This window comes from Dermacentor andersoni, chromosome 6, assembly GCF_023375885.2.
Source record: "Dermacentor andersoni chromosome 6, qqDerAnde1_hic_scaffold, whole genome shotgun sequence".
NCBI classification, from domain to species: Eukaryota; Metazoa; Arthropoda; class Arachnida; order Ixodida; family Ixodidae; genus Dermacentor; species Dermacentor andersoni.
In genome coordinates this window covers 23,352,757-23,371,372 of record NC_092819.1, presented here as the reverse complement: position 1 = coordinate 23,371,372, position 18,616 = coordinate 23,352,757, and the positions used below count along the sequence as shown (strand labels likewise).

The 18,616-nt window shown below is 46.0% G+C and overlaps 1 protein-coding gene and 1 long non-coding RNA gene across 2 annotated transcripts in view; one reads left to right on the top strand and one right to left on the bottom strand.

The window, feature by feature from the left end:
* Positions 1 to 18,616, bottom strand: part of LOC126521378 (cubilin-like) — a 259,243-nt gene that overhangs the window by 224,617 nt on the left and 16,010 nt on the right. The window lies entirely within an intron of this gene.
* LOC129382262 (uncharacterized) lies at positions 1,095 to 1,423 on the top strand. Its single transcript, XR_008610364.1, has 2 exons — positions 1,095 to 1,140; positions 1,305 to 1,423. It is a non-coding gene; the product is annotated as an uncharacterized lncRNA (long non-coding RNA).

Below are 18,616 nucleotides of genomic sequence, written 5' to 3'. Positions count from 1 at the left end.
TCCTGAATGTTCCTCGCGCCGCGCTACCTCATGGTCGTCTTCGTGTTTTCGAGAACAGACAACATGGCTCTTACGCGCGTTGTATGAATGAATTAATTAATTTTATATAGTTAATCAATTTTTCCAGGTGCGAAATGGTGACTACTGCACACTGTCAAAGCATGCGTACTCCTAGACTAAAGCACCGAAAAGCTTTTATAAGGCTGCACTGTTGCAGGCAGGCAGCGTTCAATTACTGAAATCTGCATATGTGTATTTCATTGGTCGTTTCGGGTCTCGCAATATGCGCGTGCGACGAACATATTTCCGCTCTGTTTTCTTCGTTCAAGCTCCTCGGAATTTTATACCATGGATTTTTAATTAATGGGAATCACAGGCTTCATTAGCATATTCTCTTAGTTGTCCTTGCTCCAAGAAACGTTAGCTTCGTGAGATTTCGCAGTCTAGCAGCAATGTAAAAATGCCTCGCATAAAAGTGCGTTGAGTTTTATTCTTTTTTTCTGTAATCGGCAAGTTTAGCCAAATGCAGATTTTTAATCGCCGCTTTTGCTTTTGCTGTGCTTCTGACGAAATCAATATGTGAAGCGCGTTCGTCAAGTTATCCTGCTCTCCAAGATAAACGGTTGTCCATTTTTTTATGCATCTCTTTCCTTCTATATATTATTTTAGAGCGCTTTTGTACATATGCAAGACACGCGGGAGGGGCGAACGGTTTTACTATACTTACGTAAGACGCAATTATCCGAAACATACCTCGTGTATACTGAGACGAAAAGGAACGATGAAATGCGGCTGAGTGAAAAATGTGAGCGCTCCAACAGGCTGAAAAAAGAAGAAGAAAGAAATAGAATGCATATACTTCCTATAATCGACAAATCCGCGTTTTGTTTTGATTTTGATTTTTTTTTAAAGCGGAATGATTGACTTTCAATTATACATGCACGAATTCCTCTAAGACAAGGCACCGCCTGTCACTTAGCGAATAAACAATTATCCGACGGTAATCGCGTGACGTTCGACAAGAAAGCGTAACTGCTCGAAAAATCTGCGCGTGTCAACGAGTATTTCTTTATATTTTTTTTCTTCCAGAACAGGCAGAAGACGAAGAGGTCTGGCGAAAAAAAAAAGATGAAAAAAAAGGTAAAGGGAGTTGACTGCGCGCCATATTTCTCGCCAGAGAAAGCGATCTGAAGTGTAGCTCCTTTAGCTCCTCCCACAGTATACTCGCCACTTCTTACACTGTTTCCTTTTCATTCTTGATTTCTTTCTAATTTTTTTTTCACCTACACTCTGTCTCCTCCCAGTTTTCCACCACCAGGAAAAACGGACGCAGGAGAGCGCGATACCTGTCTTCGTTGCTGCCCACGCAAAGGCGAAAACTTTAAAAGCGGTGCTTAAAAAAACAATAAACGAGAAAAAGAAATGGAAAAAAAAAGTGAGAAGAAATATTTAGGTGAGTGCCGCTTCGAGCCTGCGGGACGTAAAGAAAGCGTAGGCCACACTGTTATCAGAGGCAATAAATTCTCCGCCACAGGCTGCTCCCTAGAGGGGAAGGGAGAGGAGGAAGAAAAGGAAGCCGGAGGGGGGGGGGGCGTTCTTGCGTTCTACCAGAGCGACTCTGAATCGCTCCTTCGCTGTTGAAGCGTAAGTTTTCACTTCATTCTCTTTCTTTTTCGTCACTTGTAATTTTCGTTGAATAACAAAAGATAATAAAGACAGCAAGGAGTATTAACAGAAAAGTAGAAAGTGTACCGCATTCGAAGTCAACTAGAAGTCAACCAGAAGTCAACCGCATTCCAAGTTGACATTCACCACCGCAGAAACTCAGGAAGTATGTCATTCTGTTATCATGGAGGTCGCGGGTTCAATGCGCACTCGCAGCGACCATATATTCATCGGAGCGGGATGCAAAAGCGCTCTTCTAGCGGTCATTGCGCGCACGTTAAAAAAAGAATCTAAAGCAGTTTAAATTCAATTGAAGCGTCCTTATATGGTACCAATTCTTCCCGGGAGCGGCAGTAGCTAGACGCGTCCGATCAGGACGAGCGCGTAGCGTCTTGTATAGACGTAGATCCTTAGATATACTGGCACGTACCCACTCTGGGGACTCGTAATCTTGCACTACATGGTCGTGGGTCGTCGTCTTCGTAACCGGCGCTCGAAGCGACAGTCACGCCTCCACAAAGTGATGAGAGCCTGCATGCACTGACTGTAACGTGACGTGTGAGCTAAAAAAAAAGCGCTACAAATTACCACTTTTTTAAAAACTGCACTTCTTCGAGCACCTGCTGGACGTTGTCAGCTAAACTGAAATAACAGATATAGTGACAGCTTTAATTAAATTTGGTATATTGGCTCAGACGCAACTTAGACTATGATGCGCCAGAGTGACTTAGCGACAAAATGAATGAAAAAGGTTTGGAGGTACATGAAACGGAGACAAACTGCATTTCCAGACGGTTCCATTTCGATCCAGATTTCCCTCTTCGAGAGCTTTTTTAGTGGCATATATAAGTGATAACCTGCGGTACTGAAGTTTAATTTCCTCGCTCTTTGGTGACGTGTCATAAAATTAGCTAGGCCACAACCAGATCTGCCTTGGAGATTCCAGGGCCAGCGGGGTTCATGCGTGTGTGTGCGCGCGTGCGCGAAAGGGAACGCACGGAACGTGTGCTTGAAAATTGGGCAGCACTTTCGGACACTTTCATTTGCGCTTTCTTGGGTGGCTCGCATGCGGTTTACCTCTTACGTCATTTCCCTTGCAGGTGTTTCACGCAATGTCACGGGAAAGCTCTTCTGCCTTAAAACACTCGGCAAACACAACAAATGGTTAGGTTCGAATCACGGCTAGCCTCATGTACAACCGCGGCTTAAAGAAGATATTTCAATAGATCCCGCAGATGTGTCTTATCAGATGCTTCCGGAGGCAATAGGGATTACAGGACAAAGAAACTGCTTTAAAGGATACTGTGAGGAAAAAAATTATGCAGATTCAACGCCAATTTTGAATCTTAATGACGCGATTAATGAAATGTTCTAAATCTGCCTATTTCATTCCTGCGTCCTTCTTTGGGGGGAGGAGTAACGGTAACTGGCACGCGCTTGCCCACTCGCGCACCCGTGTTAGACAATGTGGGACTCTTACGTCCGCTTGCAGTTCTTCTTTTCTTCTTATCTATATTAAACCTACCGGCCGCTTCTTGGCCGATACCCCGTTGTGGATATATACCATAATGTTGAAATCGCCATCATAATCAACACGCGGCCATCATCTGAAAGAGCTAGTTAGCGTTGGCCCGACAGGAATACACGTGCGGTTGGCCCAACGCTTAGAGCATCAGGCTGCTGGGCTGGTGGGGGGCCAGGTTCAAATTATGCCACCGGACGCGCTTCGTTTTCGTTCTCTGAAGGATGAGGAGGAATCTACTCGACGAGGATACGACCAGTCAATGATCGACCGACCCAGGTGAACCACGTTTTAAAGCTTCGCTTTAAAAACGGGGCAGGAGTCATCGGAGAGAGAGAGAGAGAGAGAGAGAGAGAAAGAAAGCATAATGCTTTCTGGAGAGGTTAGCCTAGCGACGAGCTACTCTAGTTGAGATGGTGAGAGGAAGTGAAATAAAGGGAGTGAGTGAAGGAAAGAAAATGAGAAGGAACTCTGACACGTCCAACTATAAGCCACAGTGAGCATAACACTGCGGCTTAACCTGCAGGTTATCGTGTGTCAGCAGTTAATATCAGTGACTAGCAGGTCTTGCAGGCCTGACAACTTCAGGCATTGCAGAGCTGCCCGCGAATCACTGAAAATCAGCCACTCGCGAGTTTGCTGCTAAGAGGGTGATTGTCTGTAAGAGGGTGATTATCAGAGGGTGATTGTCTAAGTCATGCGATATCTTCTCGGTATATACATGCTGGGATAGGCTGCTGGTCTCGCTTATTGATTATATCTCTTCGTTAAATGCTATGAAGCGGGGGGGGGGGGGGGGGGGGTGCTGTGGCGTTGCACTGCCTTAGGGTCGGCTCGCGTTACATACAAATTACGTTGGAACTCTTGCTAGGACACACATCCTGCATTAGTACCAGGATCGTCGCAGCAAACTACCACCTCTAATTACACTGCCTGCGGAATCGGCCCAGTTACTGAGTCTGACAGACGCTTACGCAAAGTGAGCGGAAGAACGGAAGAAAGCTAAAAGTACACTCTGCTCCAAAGTAATGCGCTCCTCTCGTAGGAACTACGAGGCGTTCGAGACTGAGCAGACGATGCTGTCACGCAAACGAGGCACGTGGTGCATAAGTACGCGTTTGTCCGCACGACCGCACTCCTGATTTGTTAACACCAACTGTATAACGTCCACCTCCAACGCCACGTTGGTCTTAGCCGAAGTAATGTCTCGAACGTAATGAGCTGTAAATAGCTGCTTTCTCAACGTCGGTCATTAAGAACGTCGGCTTAAGCGACGTGGCTAAACACACAAACTGGCAAACGATGTCGTCCTCCCCAAGCGGATCAGCTAAGAAAACCGTCCGGTGAATAAAAGGTGCACCGGGGCGTGGTTTACCCTTCTCGCAAGTCGGCCCACTCTCTAGACAGCATAGTGCTCGACCGCTTAAGACGCGAAAAAGAACGCATAAGGGGCTCTTGGTGTTTGAAAAGAGACCCCATCCAAGTTTTCGTCTTTTCAACAAAAAGAAAGAAAAGGAAATGCGAATGGCACGCCCCAGAAAACAGGAAAGGCGATGGATCTCGGACCTTGCTGAAATTAGAAACCTGCCTAGCGCCTTATGTGCTCGATCTTTTCTTCTTCCCTTTTTCCTGACTTTTTATTTCTATACTTTGAACTCCTCGTTGTTGCTTTATACAGTACCTTGAAGTAAATGCAGGCGTACTACTACTACTCCTTTTTCGTCCCCTTCTCTTTCTCCTCCTCCCCCTCCCCCTTTTCTTCTTTAGAGGACGAAAGCATCTGACTTCCATCTCCAGTTATACATGGAATTGAGTTTTCTTTATCTCTCTCTCTTCAGCCTACTACATCCATTGCCAGCAAAGTTTATTGGCTTATCACATCACTTGAGCCACTGCACGCACGTATATGACACCAAACGGCATGATGATGCTCATCCTTTCGATGCCACATGTTCATTGCAGCGTGTTTCATGCCACAAGTCCCAAGTAGTGCAGTCGCCTTCTGTGCTATGCCACATTGCAAAACTTACGCATACGCACGTTTAGCAGCCGCACCTTTTCTTCAGCATTTTGCGTAACAACCAAGGGTGAGGATGATTTTTGTGGCTACGGCTTGATATTACGGCTATGCCTTGTGCTTTTCTAAAAGAGATGGTTCGTTTCTGTCTCGTAGTTGGAGACCTGGCTCACAAAACGGGGTGAAGTAAAACAGAAAGTTATTTGTCAAATTTTTCTTTCTATGTTACGCTAGTGCGGGCATTACATATCTATCTATACACGGTACAGCAGTGATCGTAAATAGCTGTTATATTTGCTCGCTAAGCACTATCCATGTATCGGCTTTCTGGTATATTGTTCTTTGCGGGGTTATATTTTGATTCACAATAGCTGTTTGCTTCTTCGATCAAGCTAATTGGCTGCCGCACAAAACACATTTTTCATTTATATAAAATTAAATAAAGGGATTTAGTCACCTTTTAATGATGACGGCTACATCTTTGCACATAATAGTAACGATTAAACTATATCGTGAGGGAATACACCACATGTTGGAAAGATCTAGAGCGGAGCTAGCTTGTGTATAGTCCTAGACACATTAAAATATACTGAGATCAAAGGCGAGGATAAGTTGCGACACAAACTATACTGAATCCCGAACCCGTACACCAGGCCGCGATGCGATCTGAGATGAACAGGCGCACAGATGAGGCGTACAAGGCTCATTTTACATTGAGTATTCATATTCGTTTATCTCAGCTCTTTACACCGTGACGCATGGTTCTCATGCCAGTTCCCTGTAGCGAAGTATTCGGCGATGCGTGTCAACAACGTGTTTCTTTTTCTTTAGACAATTCAACCCCGAATTCCTAAACCAATCCGGTTACTCATACATCGTGTCTCGTGGTTTCCGAATATAGCAGATTTCTTCGCTTCAGCCCGTTTCTCCGGGAGATACCGGCACGAATCTGCACATAGGAACAGTCTCTACATCGCATTTCCGTAACACAGACTTACGAGCGTATAATCTTCTTCGTAAAGAACGCGAGGAGACCAGAAAAAACAGATAATAATATGCGCAAAATTCAACTTTAGCTGTACACTTTGAAAGTCCTCATCGAACTTTCCTTGGTCCTAAAGAAAAAAAATAATCCAATAGACAGAATTTCATGAGAAGTTCTAGAAGGATGCATGGCGCAAGGTTAATGTCAATGGAAGAAATAAGAGAAGACAAAACGAGCGCTCTTTCTGTCTCCCCTTATTTGTTCCATTGATTTTAACCTTGCATCACGCATCCTCCTTAAGCAATGCACCAACTAACCTAAACGTAGTATTGCGATAAAACTTATAAGAAAGGTTTAAGGGTAACAACTCCAAGTCATGCATTGCGGCTTTGTACTTGTTCCTTGCCAAGCACCTATAACAGTATTGCTAAAGTAACCCTCACAAAACAGGTACAGAGCACAATTTTAAAAATCCTCCTAGTCCCTAGTGGATACACGATAGCAAACCACCTAGCTAAAGTTTAGATGAAAGAGCTAGTCAATCGCTCACGTTTTCCTGCATCTTTGATTAGACATTTCACCCACTACTGGCATTGTTAAGAGATACGCGCGGTCATTAATACTCCTTTCATTAGTCGCTCCTCGCTCTAAATTGGTAAACTTCTCGTGCACTTGAATGCGTGCCGTAAAAGCGCCCAACGCAGCTTAAATGATTACTCGTTACGTCGTTATGGGACTAAAATGCCGGCAAATTTGGGACTTCGGATGAAGGCGAACGTTCTCGCAAAAAAAAAAAGAGAGAGAGAGAAAAACGAAACACACTTCATCGCTGCAAACACGCTCACATTTAGTTCGATAAAACACGAGAAAACGCCTGAAACGTCGCCCGCGGCCATTCCGCGCTCTTTTTCTTTACTATTTCTTTTTGCAGATCCTTCTTTTATTTGAAGCTTCTGTCTTTTCTCCGTTTACTAAACGCGAGAAAGGAAAATAAGGGTCTAGAGGAACGTGCTTGTCGTGAACTAATAACAACGTTGTCCTTCCCCCCTGCATTTCTTTAATTTCATTACGGCTCGCGAGCAAACACGACCCACTTTCCGGCGCCGGTCTCGAAACAACACTGAAAAGAAGGAGAACGGCGTCGTTTAAAATCAACGGCCCGCATGCACAAAAATATATGGGTATATATACTTACGCTAGAATTGTTCGTAAGAGCGAATACCAGCCAATCGTGACGACGGACATATTAGAGTTGGCGTCCGCCAATGGCAAACGAGATTTACGAATAGTACGCGCTGTGAATTTGTCCCTGCATGTTTTGCAAAGGGAAGAATGAATAAAAAGCTTCCACTTACTTTACGTGTTTCAAGTTTGAGGTTACGGCGGAGCGAACAAGCAATCGACATTCCTAGCAATTATGGCGTCTCTAAACCACGTGACTAGCCCAAAAGCAGGCCGATACAATTGTGTGAACCCGTGGTTAAATGTCTAGGAGCTTGTCTAGATCGCCTAAATTAAATGTACTCCGTATACAAACATGTCCTTGCAAGATCGGCAGTTCTGACTTCCACTCATTCATTCGTGGCTAACGTCTTGGAGCAACACTGGTGCTATGAGAGACGCGGTTATGGAGGACCTCGATTAACATTGACCACCATGAGTTCTTCAACGTGTGCGCTAGGCGTGGCGTACGCGCGTCTGTTGCATTTTCTGTCGTGGTTTATAAGTCTGTTTTGGTCTACATATAGACTGGGCAGAGTGCCTTCGCTTCCAGATAACTACCGCCCACATATCTTTCGCTCTCGAACTTTATGGTGAATAAATGCGTCTTGTGTGGAACTCAGCCATAGCATGCGCCAAGATATATGAATACGTTCAAAAAAAAAAAAAAAAAAAGAAAGAAAGCGGGTCAATCTTGTGCCTGCATATATTCCTCTTTTTTTCTGTGGCAGCATAGGGGCCGAATCCACAACGGTTTTTGTTCGTATTTATTGCTTGTGATTGGCTGAAACCACTTTGATACGACAATTAAGCAGTGCCTGTTTTTACAATCGTTTGTTTACTACCACACAAACTGTTTCGGCAACACGGGCCCTTATTTTAATAACTGCGACAGGTTCCAGAGTTGGAGAGCCTAATAAAGACCATGTCGATGAGTCGTGTTTACCCCCGCTGACTCTTCGGCAAATCTCCCTAGAGGTTTGTTTCATGGGAAGTTTCGCCGGTGCTTTGACAGTGCACGAGAACACGGTTGCTTACTAACAAACAAACGAGCAAACGAACAACGAGCCAAATGCGTCGTGTTGCCGATGAGATTCCTGATTTTGGCTAGTTCGGTTTATGGCTACTAATAAGCGCAAATGTCGCTCCGAAGTTGCAGGGGCTCAGCTCCGAAGGCGCACATCCAAAGACACTGGAAGTTGTACAGCTTACGCGCGAACTTGTTTGCCTTTCTAACCGCTTTTCACCAGCTAACAAATGTTAAACCTCATCGCTCAGCGCAGGACGCACCTGCATGTATCGGAAGTTTCTCAATCTGATTGCATGCGCGACGCGAATAATGTTGTACTTTCTGGAAGATGCGCGGGCACCAGCGATTACACTGGAACCATCAGGAACCTTGAACAAGTCGTGTATAAAAGCTGACGCGGTTGACCCGCTGATCGCGCAGATTCTGACGATCGCCGACTGCGCTCGTCGATATCGTTATGCCTTGAGCGTAGCCTGTATTTCTGGGCACCAGGTTGGCCTAATAAAAAAGTTAGTTTCGCAATACGCAGTTTTATTGCTGCTGTGCTCTTCACATTCACTGCAACGTGGCACAGCGTTTGTGTTCGTCTCTATGGGGTCTCCCATTCCTGTTCCGTAACTCTCATTACTATAGCACAGAGAAAGAAATTGCTATAATATATCGACTCGCCAAGCACAGCGCACGCAGCCTATAGCTTCGAAAACACTGCGTGTATTTCGACGAGTTGGTACCCCGCCGCGAGAATTTCAAAAGCGACTTAGATCTGATCGACCGGTCTGCGACATGCGGGCAACGTGTTAATGCCAGCGCGCGCGCGTTGTTTGTGTGTTTGTATATACGTCGGTACTATATTACGTACAGTGTCTGGAGCCATGGCGCCCGAACTGGCCGAGTGGCGGATGGCGGGTTCAGGTCCGAAGTAAGCGTTGCCCGGAACGTGACTCGGAGGGACCACCAATTAGGATGGCGAGGCACGAGGTGGAGCCGAACAACAACCGCCCGACGCACAACCGCGTAGTAGGAGCCCCGCTTGCACACACACACGTGTACATACACATCGCACACACGAACAGCAGCTGCAGCAGCAGCAGCAACGCGGAAGGCTTTGTACCGGAGAAAAAGAACAATCCCCGTCTAAACCCAATAATGCGCGAGGATGGAGAACCACCGTGAGAGCAGAGAACAACAAAGGAAAGAAAGAAAACTCCCAACAGTCGTCAGGGAGAATGTCGAGGCCGAAGAGTCCGCGTACGCCCCGTGGGGAGACAGGAAGACAGGACGTAAATAAATGAAAGAAAACGAGCTTGTATAACTGGCTGAATAGTGCCATTCAGCTCAGTGAGAGCTGCACGACGCGTCGAGGCGGTTAGTGGTGCGCGATGGAATATACGGTAACGAGGGTTAATAGTGCACGCTTACGTTTGTTGCCGTTCGAAGCATGAACTTCGCCGAGAGATTTGGTTCGAGTTGTATGTGCGGTCATCGAACAGCGCGCACAGGCGATGAAGCACGGGGAGGCGTCGTGCTCCGTCGGTGTTCGTGTAATCTGGGGCTGAATTCCCGATTATTTCTTGTTCCTAAGAACTGTTTCTCGTTGGCCAGCCGCCTTCGCTACGCTATCACGATTGGCAGGCGCCTACAGTTAAGAAGCACGCTAGCGCGCGAAGTGATTTGTGAAAACGGACCCTGGTTGTCATCGTCAATTATATCCCACGAGTGCGCAAATCAGCGGCTATGGGCAGTGAAAACCCACACACACACACATAAACACACACACACACACACACACACACACACACACACACACACACACACACACACACACACACACACACACACACACACATATATATATATATATATATATATATATATATATATATATATATATATATATATATATATATATATATATGGTATGCGAATATATACACAGGTCAACAAACAACTGTTGACGATTCACTTAAATTGTTTGTTTTACATAAATTGTAAATAAATTCTACATAAATATGGCACTATCGACAATCTAACGATATGACTATCGTTATATCCGCCTTAAGACAGCGTGTGGCATTTACGTGGTTATTGGTGATAAAGAGTATTCTACGTACCCCAGCAACTATTGTCTGTGGGGTATGGATAGAAAACCTACAGGAACAACCGAAAGAGCCATACCGAGGAAAAGTAATCAGTGATGCCTATACAGACATGTGGCGGCAAACAATGCCAGAAAAACAGAGAGGACACGCGCCACAAAGCGCTTACTAACAACTAGAGGGCTTTATTGCAACGACAGCAAAACAAAAATGGCATTAACAATCGACCCGTGAAAGCGAGAGCTCAGCGCCCGATAAGCACGCGGGAACGTGCCGCATGACAAAAACTAAGCGGGAAGATTGCGCCAGCGAAAGAACAGGGTATGCGCGGCATTTTGCGCGCTCATTTTACAACGCTACGTCAACGTGTACGGTACGCTGTGTCACGCCACAAGCCATGTCGAATTACTTGGCCCAGCGTCTCACGCTTCTACAGAGAGTATAATGCCTAGACGTAATTTTATAATCCCTAGCGTTCCGCGACGCTGCACGCTTTTCGCGGAACAACGTTTACGGTGCAGAGACAAAGTAAAAGGACTGGAGGCAAACCGAAAGGCAAAAGCGAGCGAAGAGGCAACGCGATCTGCGAGACCAACAGCGTACGTCCAACGAGATCAATTCTCGACCGAGATAGAAAGAGAGGGGGGGCTTCGCCGTTTTCGGCGGTGGCAAGCAGAGCACGCCTTGGGCAGGCGCGGGTTTCCCTCGGTTGAGAGATCGATGCCGGGAAGCAGCCCTTAACCTCGTCTTCACTAAACTGCACCGCCAACGACGCCACCATGAGCTATCGGGCCTCGCACGTACACTACATCCTCTTACGGCTTCGCGATCTCCTAGTGTAGTACCACGCCCGCAAAGAATACCGTGCAGGATTATCCAAGCTTGCCCTTTAAATGAAAATAATTTCGCCATCGTACTGACTATCCACAGCCGGTTTATGTGCAAAGCACTCTCAGTTACTCTTCGGGGCACATATTCACCAAGAAGAAAAGGATGCTTTTACGCTTCAATTGTTCGAAAGAGCAAATGTTACCCACTCATGACGCGGGACATATATTTAGCGAATACTGCCTGCCTATGGCAAAAAGCACTTACTAATAAAAAGTTCTGTTATTTTGGCTTAAAGATGCCACCACATATATTTTAGTCAGCATTTAACTTATGTCCAGGGTGCTAGGCAAATATGAGATGCTAACCGTTGGTGCAGCATTCTCACGTATGCTAACATTGGTGGCAGGTTTCTTCAGCAAAAGTTTATGCAACAATCTTTTATTTATTCCTGCTTCTCCTTTCTACTTGCGTTTTATTTTACGTTATTTTATCTATTTGCAGGAGAACTGTTTGGCGTAGTCCCATATCTAACCCTTCCTGATACAATCGACGATCTAACGGTATGCTATATTCGGGAAAAATCACATTAAATAGAAGGTTAACGCCGACGAAGGCAAACTTTGTCAGAAAGATTATGTTTTGCTTGCCCACACGGGAGCCTTGTTCGCGCTGAAAACAAATTTAAAATTCAAGGACGATTGCCAAAATAGGTGTTAGCCGGGCATATCGGTAAGACGACATAATACTGCAAACAGTGCAAGAACAGCACAAAAGTCAACCACTCGGAAGCTAGGGTCCGTATTCACAGAAAGCACTCATGATATAATTATCGTTAAGAGAAAATACCGGCGAACCTTGACGTTGGGCATGTCATTTGCTAAGGCGACCGGCCAACGGCACAGGGTGCTTACGAAAAAGAGGCTTTACGAATTCGGCGCCAGGCTCACAAATCCACGTGCACAATAAGGGCGCACCTTGAATGACAGTCACCTTGACCGTCGTCGGCTATCGCTATTGGCCAGCCAGCGTGCGAGCGTCAACCAATCACGCGCCATCCTTACAATGTCGATGCAGTGGGCGCTATCAGCACTGTTCCCGATTGCTTCATGATCTCTCAAGCTCTCACAATACTGCACCGTTTTAGTAAATCTCTTTTATTCTTTTCTTTCTTTTTTCTTTTGCTTCGTTAACTTCAACCAATTCTGCGTTTGCAGCCTCCCTTCCTTCAATTCTGCTGGGTTTCTTATGCTTGCAGTGCGTTTTTATGTCTTTCTTTTTATTGAGGACTAGATGGAAAAGTGGTTGTTTCTGAGCTTCGACCTTCTCGTTAGTTGGTGTCGAGCTTTATTTGCTCCGACGGGACGCACGTCGGGGTGCGGTCTTAACCCAATCATGCCCTAATAGTGACTTTGAGTACGCTTGTTTCGAGACCTATATCTTTCAGGATCTGGAGAACTTACACGTAGGATAATTGAATTCACCCGGAGGGTTTGTTTTTTCTGGCGCCGCTAAGACGGCAGTCGGCGAGGTAAACGGTCAGCTTTATTTTTTTGCTGAAGTTAGAAAACTACATTGGCCCATCTCGGAACACGGCTGGCCATCAGGAAGAAGTAGCGCAACTGGATGACTGCGAATCTCTGTGTGATCTTTACCGGCCGACTCCTTATTGTTTTCTTTTTCGATCCCTGATAGAAAATTACTTGCGTCACACTGACCTGTTAGGTGGCCACTTCGAGTTCCTCTAATGAAAGCGAACTATAACAGGAATCATATGCGCAGCATTAGGATTTGGTGTTCGCTGCACTATGTAACGTCTACGTAACTACTTTTCGTCTTTTTCTTGCAGAAGCAAACCCCGCGCAAACGAGACCATTTTCTAGGGAAGGGTGATTAGTCGTATGCCCTGCAGAGAAGTATAGTTTCGCGAAAGTAAACAAAAAGTAATTAAGCTCTTTAATATTCAATACACTTGCACCATGAACTTCGTTGAAGTGCCGTTATCCGTAAATCATTCTTTAAACTTTCGAACACCCATTTTCTCAAGATTATATACGTAATGCAGCGATGACGCAACATCAGCTTGCCTCAAGCGCCTAACCAAGGTAGCGGAAAATTAGCCAATCCCGTCCGTAATCTAAGCCACTGCAGCAACACCAACACTCATAATCAGACCCCCAACTACCGCCAACGTTGATCGCGGCTTTAAATATTCCGCAAAATAAAATAAAAAAAATTGTGATACCTAAGGTACCAAAACAAACGTTTTTCGCATTGCCCTTCATGTTTTTATAGCGTGAACAAAAATCCGACGCGACCAAATCTAAATTGTGTTATCTCACAAGTAAAACGAAACGCTGTCTCAGTATATCAGCAAGGCTTTTGAAACGCGGTATTTTGGAATTTGATGTTGAAGAACGAACCGAGCTTGATTAATTGATGAAAGTTGATTGTCTAAAGAGCAACACACGGGTTATAGTTTATAAGAGAGGATTTGATAAAGGGCTTCGGATTTAGTTCAGCCGCTGACTAGTTAATTGTTTATCAACGAAGAAGGGCCATATTGCCTCCCAGAAGAACCAGAAAATCAAACTGTCAAGTTTTCGTAACGTTTTTTTTAGCGATTGCACGACCTACACAACAAAGAAATACACAGGTCCTTGACGTCACATCTACAAGCCAGCGAAGCGCAGCACTGTAAGAAATTCTGTAAAATGAGATATTTGCGTTTTCTAGTAGTTAGGTGTCTTGCTCAAAACGATCGAAAATAAAATTCTCAAAGTAAATTTCAATGGTGTACATTTGTTCACCGTTGCCCTTTAGTGCCCGCCCCCCACCCCTCCACCCTCTTTTTTTTTTTTTCAGACCTACGGTACAAGAACTATCAGTTATATGCAGATAATGAACTACTAAAATAGTTAAAGGCGCACGCATTTTTTTCGCTCACTCCTTTTATGGACAAAATCAGAACCGCGGTCATATCTCATAGCTATACGGTGAATAACGGCCCGAGCTGGGTTGCCTTTCCCATGTTGCAATTATGGGAGAGACGGTCTGACAAATCGCACGCCAGTGGTACGTCTGCTGTTTATCAAAAACACAGAAGCCGACGACCATCTACGCAAATGAGCCGTCCGGAGATAAAAAAGCGCGGCTAGATGGGCGTGTAGGAATGAGCGCCGAGAACGAGGGGGTGAGGGGGGACACAAACAAAGAGAACGTAATAGCCCGAGAAAAAAGATACGGCTATGCGATAGACACAAAAGGTCGAGAAACAAAAGAGCCACTCGGCTATTTACGTAACTTCTCTCGGCGCAGAAGAACACGAGCGAGATAGTCGAGCAGAAATATCAGTGCTGGGTTAGAGAACCAAAACGAAACTACAGCATTCCACCATTGGAAACGTAAGATAACGGCGCGCAGCACACGTCCGCGAGAACGCTAACGCAAGCGCTCGGGAGCTGCTTCGTAAGAGAAACATGAGCGCATGAAAAAAAGTTTGCTCCTTCCGAATAATACTGTGCAGCACTGTGAAAACCTACAGTTGCTTTTTGCTGCTTTAGCAAAGTGCTTCGTATCGTAGTTAAGCGATATTTGCGCAGTAATGTGTAACTCCTGTCGGTAATATTGTCGTAACAATATTTCTTTCGTGTTCGCTACCTTCATTCTACAAATAAGTGAGAAAGAAAGTCGCAGTTTCGCCTTAAAGGCGGCGCATCGATTGCGATAGCAAATTAGTCGACGGCTATGCGAAGTAAGGATATTAGTTTTATCAGCCGTATAAACTTGTAAATATAGGCATGCTAACTAAACTAACAAGTATAGTGTCACGTGCCCACAAGCCAACATGAACACATCTCACTCGACGACCACGGAAACTCGCTGTCAAAACACTGCAGCGAGGAAACGCGGCAGCAGCAGCGAGCGAATTGACCTTCGTGCAGTCACTCGCATCAACGCGAAGTACGCCGCGAAAACACAGCGCAGGGCGGATTCTGTCCCCGCCGCAGATGGTTTTCAAGATAGAGCGGCCTGGCTGAACGCGCGCAACCACCCGGGCCGTCGGAAGTAGAACGCCCCCCTCCCCTCTCTCCCCTCCCCTCGAAGCCTCGCGCACGACAGGTGAGGGCAGGCTTCCGAATCGCATTCGTCGCTCGCGCACGCGAGTATGAACCGCATTCCCCGACTCACCCTCGCACGCTTTCACTCTCACATACAACATACTGCGCGAGGCGACGATTTTATCTCTCTTGGACTTTATACGGAACCTCACGGCGACGCCGACGGCAGAAATGCGCCTGGAGTGTCCGTATAATTGCTATCGCAACAAAAGTAAGATATGATTAGCAGACAGATTACTTAACCGGAGTAACCGTCCGGTGGGCTACTCTGCACTGCAGGAAGGGAAGAGCAGAAAAGATGAGAGAAGAGAATACATGAAAACGATATCTTTACAATAAACACAATAAAGGCGCCTAACGACGGTGACAGCCTTTTACACAGTTCTGGTGTCTCTAAAAAACACGCCAGTGCCTTTAAAGCTACACGTGCTCACGTCGGCTATGACTCGCACCTTTACACCCAAAAATGGTGCCAGTGTGTGAGTTATAGACCGATTTGCAACCTTATTCAGTTCAAGGGTGAACATTCACAGAGAAGCTGCGCAATCGTCGCTCGCACCCACAAATATCATATTACTTCTATCCATTCTGACGTTGAAAGCACGTCAGTGACATTCTACGTAAGCTTTTATTTATAATTAATATTTTAATGGATGACATTCTTTGCCTAGGTGCCCGGGGTCATTTTCTGCTCCATTCCGTTCGTCCTTCCATTTCGTGTCCCAAAACACCCGTATTGCCATCTCTGATTGAATAGGTGAATTTCTGTGAATAAACAAACTTCCATACGCATGCCGTCACCTACTAGTGGGCACACGAACCTCCGACCTACATATTTGCCAAACATATATAGTTGAAAACTTCATTCTTCTGGCTTCAAACAGCTATTATTATTACTTTATGCACCAAGGTTGTTCTGCTGCTGAGCAGGAGGACGCGGGTTCGACTTCAGCTCGCGTACCGATGGTAGCCATAATACAAAAGCGCTCGTGGACCGTGCTTTGAAGCGGGAGATAACTTCAGGTGATCGAGTTTCACCCAGAACCCAGCTGCGTGTGTTTCTCATAGCACGAGATATCATTTGGGGCGTCAAACGCCTTAATATTCTTGCGTATTTTTTTTTTATTTTGCGATCTCCTGTCCCTAGTTTGCATCGTTGTTGCTTCATTTGCGATTCAGTATTTCTTCCGATCTTCCTCTTATTCCCTTTATGTGTGCACTATAGTGGGCCCTGTTCAGAGTTTCGAACAATGTATCCAAAATACCCGCTGTAGTGGTGGCCACTATAACGAAAGCAGGTACTCAAACGAACTATCATATATAATCCCACGAACGAACAAACAAACGGAAACTGAACTCGCGACGCAGATAGTAAACAACAAAGCGGCTTACGTCGGTGAACTGAATTTTTGGGCGAGGCAGCGCATATTTACATTGAAGGAAGGACAAACAGAAGGTAGATGCAGACATCAACGTTATCTTACCTGGCAGAGAAAAATAAGAACGCTTGGTCCTATTGTTTGAACAATGAGAAAGTAGATCAAAGGGTTGTACTTTATAAAAAAAAAGTTTTCGTTTTTTCATCTTTTTTTCTTTGTTACTGACGCGCACAAAGGCATGCCAATACGGTCGCCGGGATTGAGCACTCGTCAAGACGAATGGTAAGAATCTAATAGAATCGGAGCAAGAGTCCTTCAGTCTCCGGCTACAAGATGTTGTTCCTTCGAATTACGATTATACAAGAGAGCGGCCAGAACAAAACGGTGCGTCAACGCTTTGAATGTATATCGCATTCGGCCGTGCGGATGTCACCTAAGGATATGAAACTTTTCACGCGATATATTTCTCCAAACCGGCAAACGTTTTAAAGCGAAAGCTTTACTAACCGCGTCGAGCCGAGTTTCGCCTTCATTTGACCTCAGCTGCGCCGTAGCCTTGGCAGCGTATCACGTGACTCGCCGCGCCGAGCTCCGCCGCCGCCACCGGCTTGGCGCATGCGCCCTCCGCAGCTGGGTCGCCGCCTGACCACGTGACTCGCCGCGCGCCTGGCTAAGAGGAGCGCCGCGCTCGCCTGGGAGCTTGGCCATGGATAAGAGCGAGGCCGGGCCGTCTTTGAGCGTTGCTCGGTACCGGGAGGCTTTGAGCCGCCGTCGCCAAGCGGCGTCTGACCACCCAGCGGATATCGTACGGCGAGCTGCTTCACTGGAGAGGGTCCGGAATGCAACAGGCGTCGCACCGTTGAGATCAATCTAGCGACCGCGATCGCGCCTTGTCCGTTTGTGCTCCGACGCTGCGCATATTCGCGGCGCCTCTTTGCATGTCTAGCATTTGCGCTTTCCCTGTGGCACAACAGGGTTGCACCGTCGAACGATGCGTGTCTACCCAAGCCTAATCACGGTCATGTCCAGCCAACGACCTAGGCACAGCCATCATACCTGACTTAACGACGATTGTATACCTAAGTATAATAATTACAGCTAAATGAAAGGTTAACCAAGTGAAACCAAGACTTAACCAGGCTAAACCAAGCTTTCGCCTTGCATATCCAGTGTTAGTTGAGCTAAGCCGCAGCCAATTTTTTCCGTGTCCATTCTATATTCGCGTGACTAAGTATTTTTCAATGCGTATGCGCGTGTTAACGCGACTGCTTTGGTATTTATGCTAATATATGTGTAGAACACACGTCTTGTTTATTTTTTCTACTTATTTTTTGTTGCATTACTGTGTGCTTGTGTGTGTGTGTGTGGAGATTTTTTTTTTTTTTTTTGCATGAGCGACCTGCGATTCGTCGAACGCACGCTCTGATCAATCTCGTGACCCACAGTGCAAGAGCAAAGGCACTGGACAAGCACAAACCGTAATCACGTGTCATGGGCTACGCGAATTAGTGCCGCCGATACGCCGACCCCACCCCTATACCGTCTACTTCACTGCATGGCACTAACGGGAAAAATACGGCTAGATTTTCGCACCCAACGCCGTTCCTTATTTAGCACAAGTCAGCAGGCGGAGGGTCCGCCCACTCCTCCTCTCTTTTCTTTTAATGGAACGCAAAGTGGCGCGGGACCGAATAAAGCAGCTTGCGTCTGCAACGCACTCCCCGCGCGCCCAACAGTCTCTTTCTTTTTTCA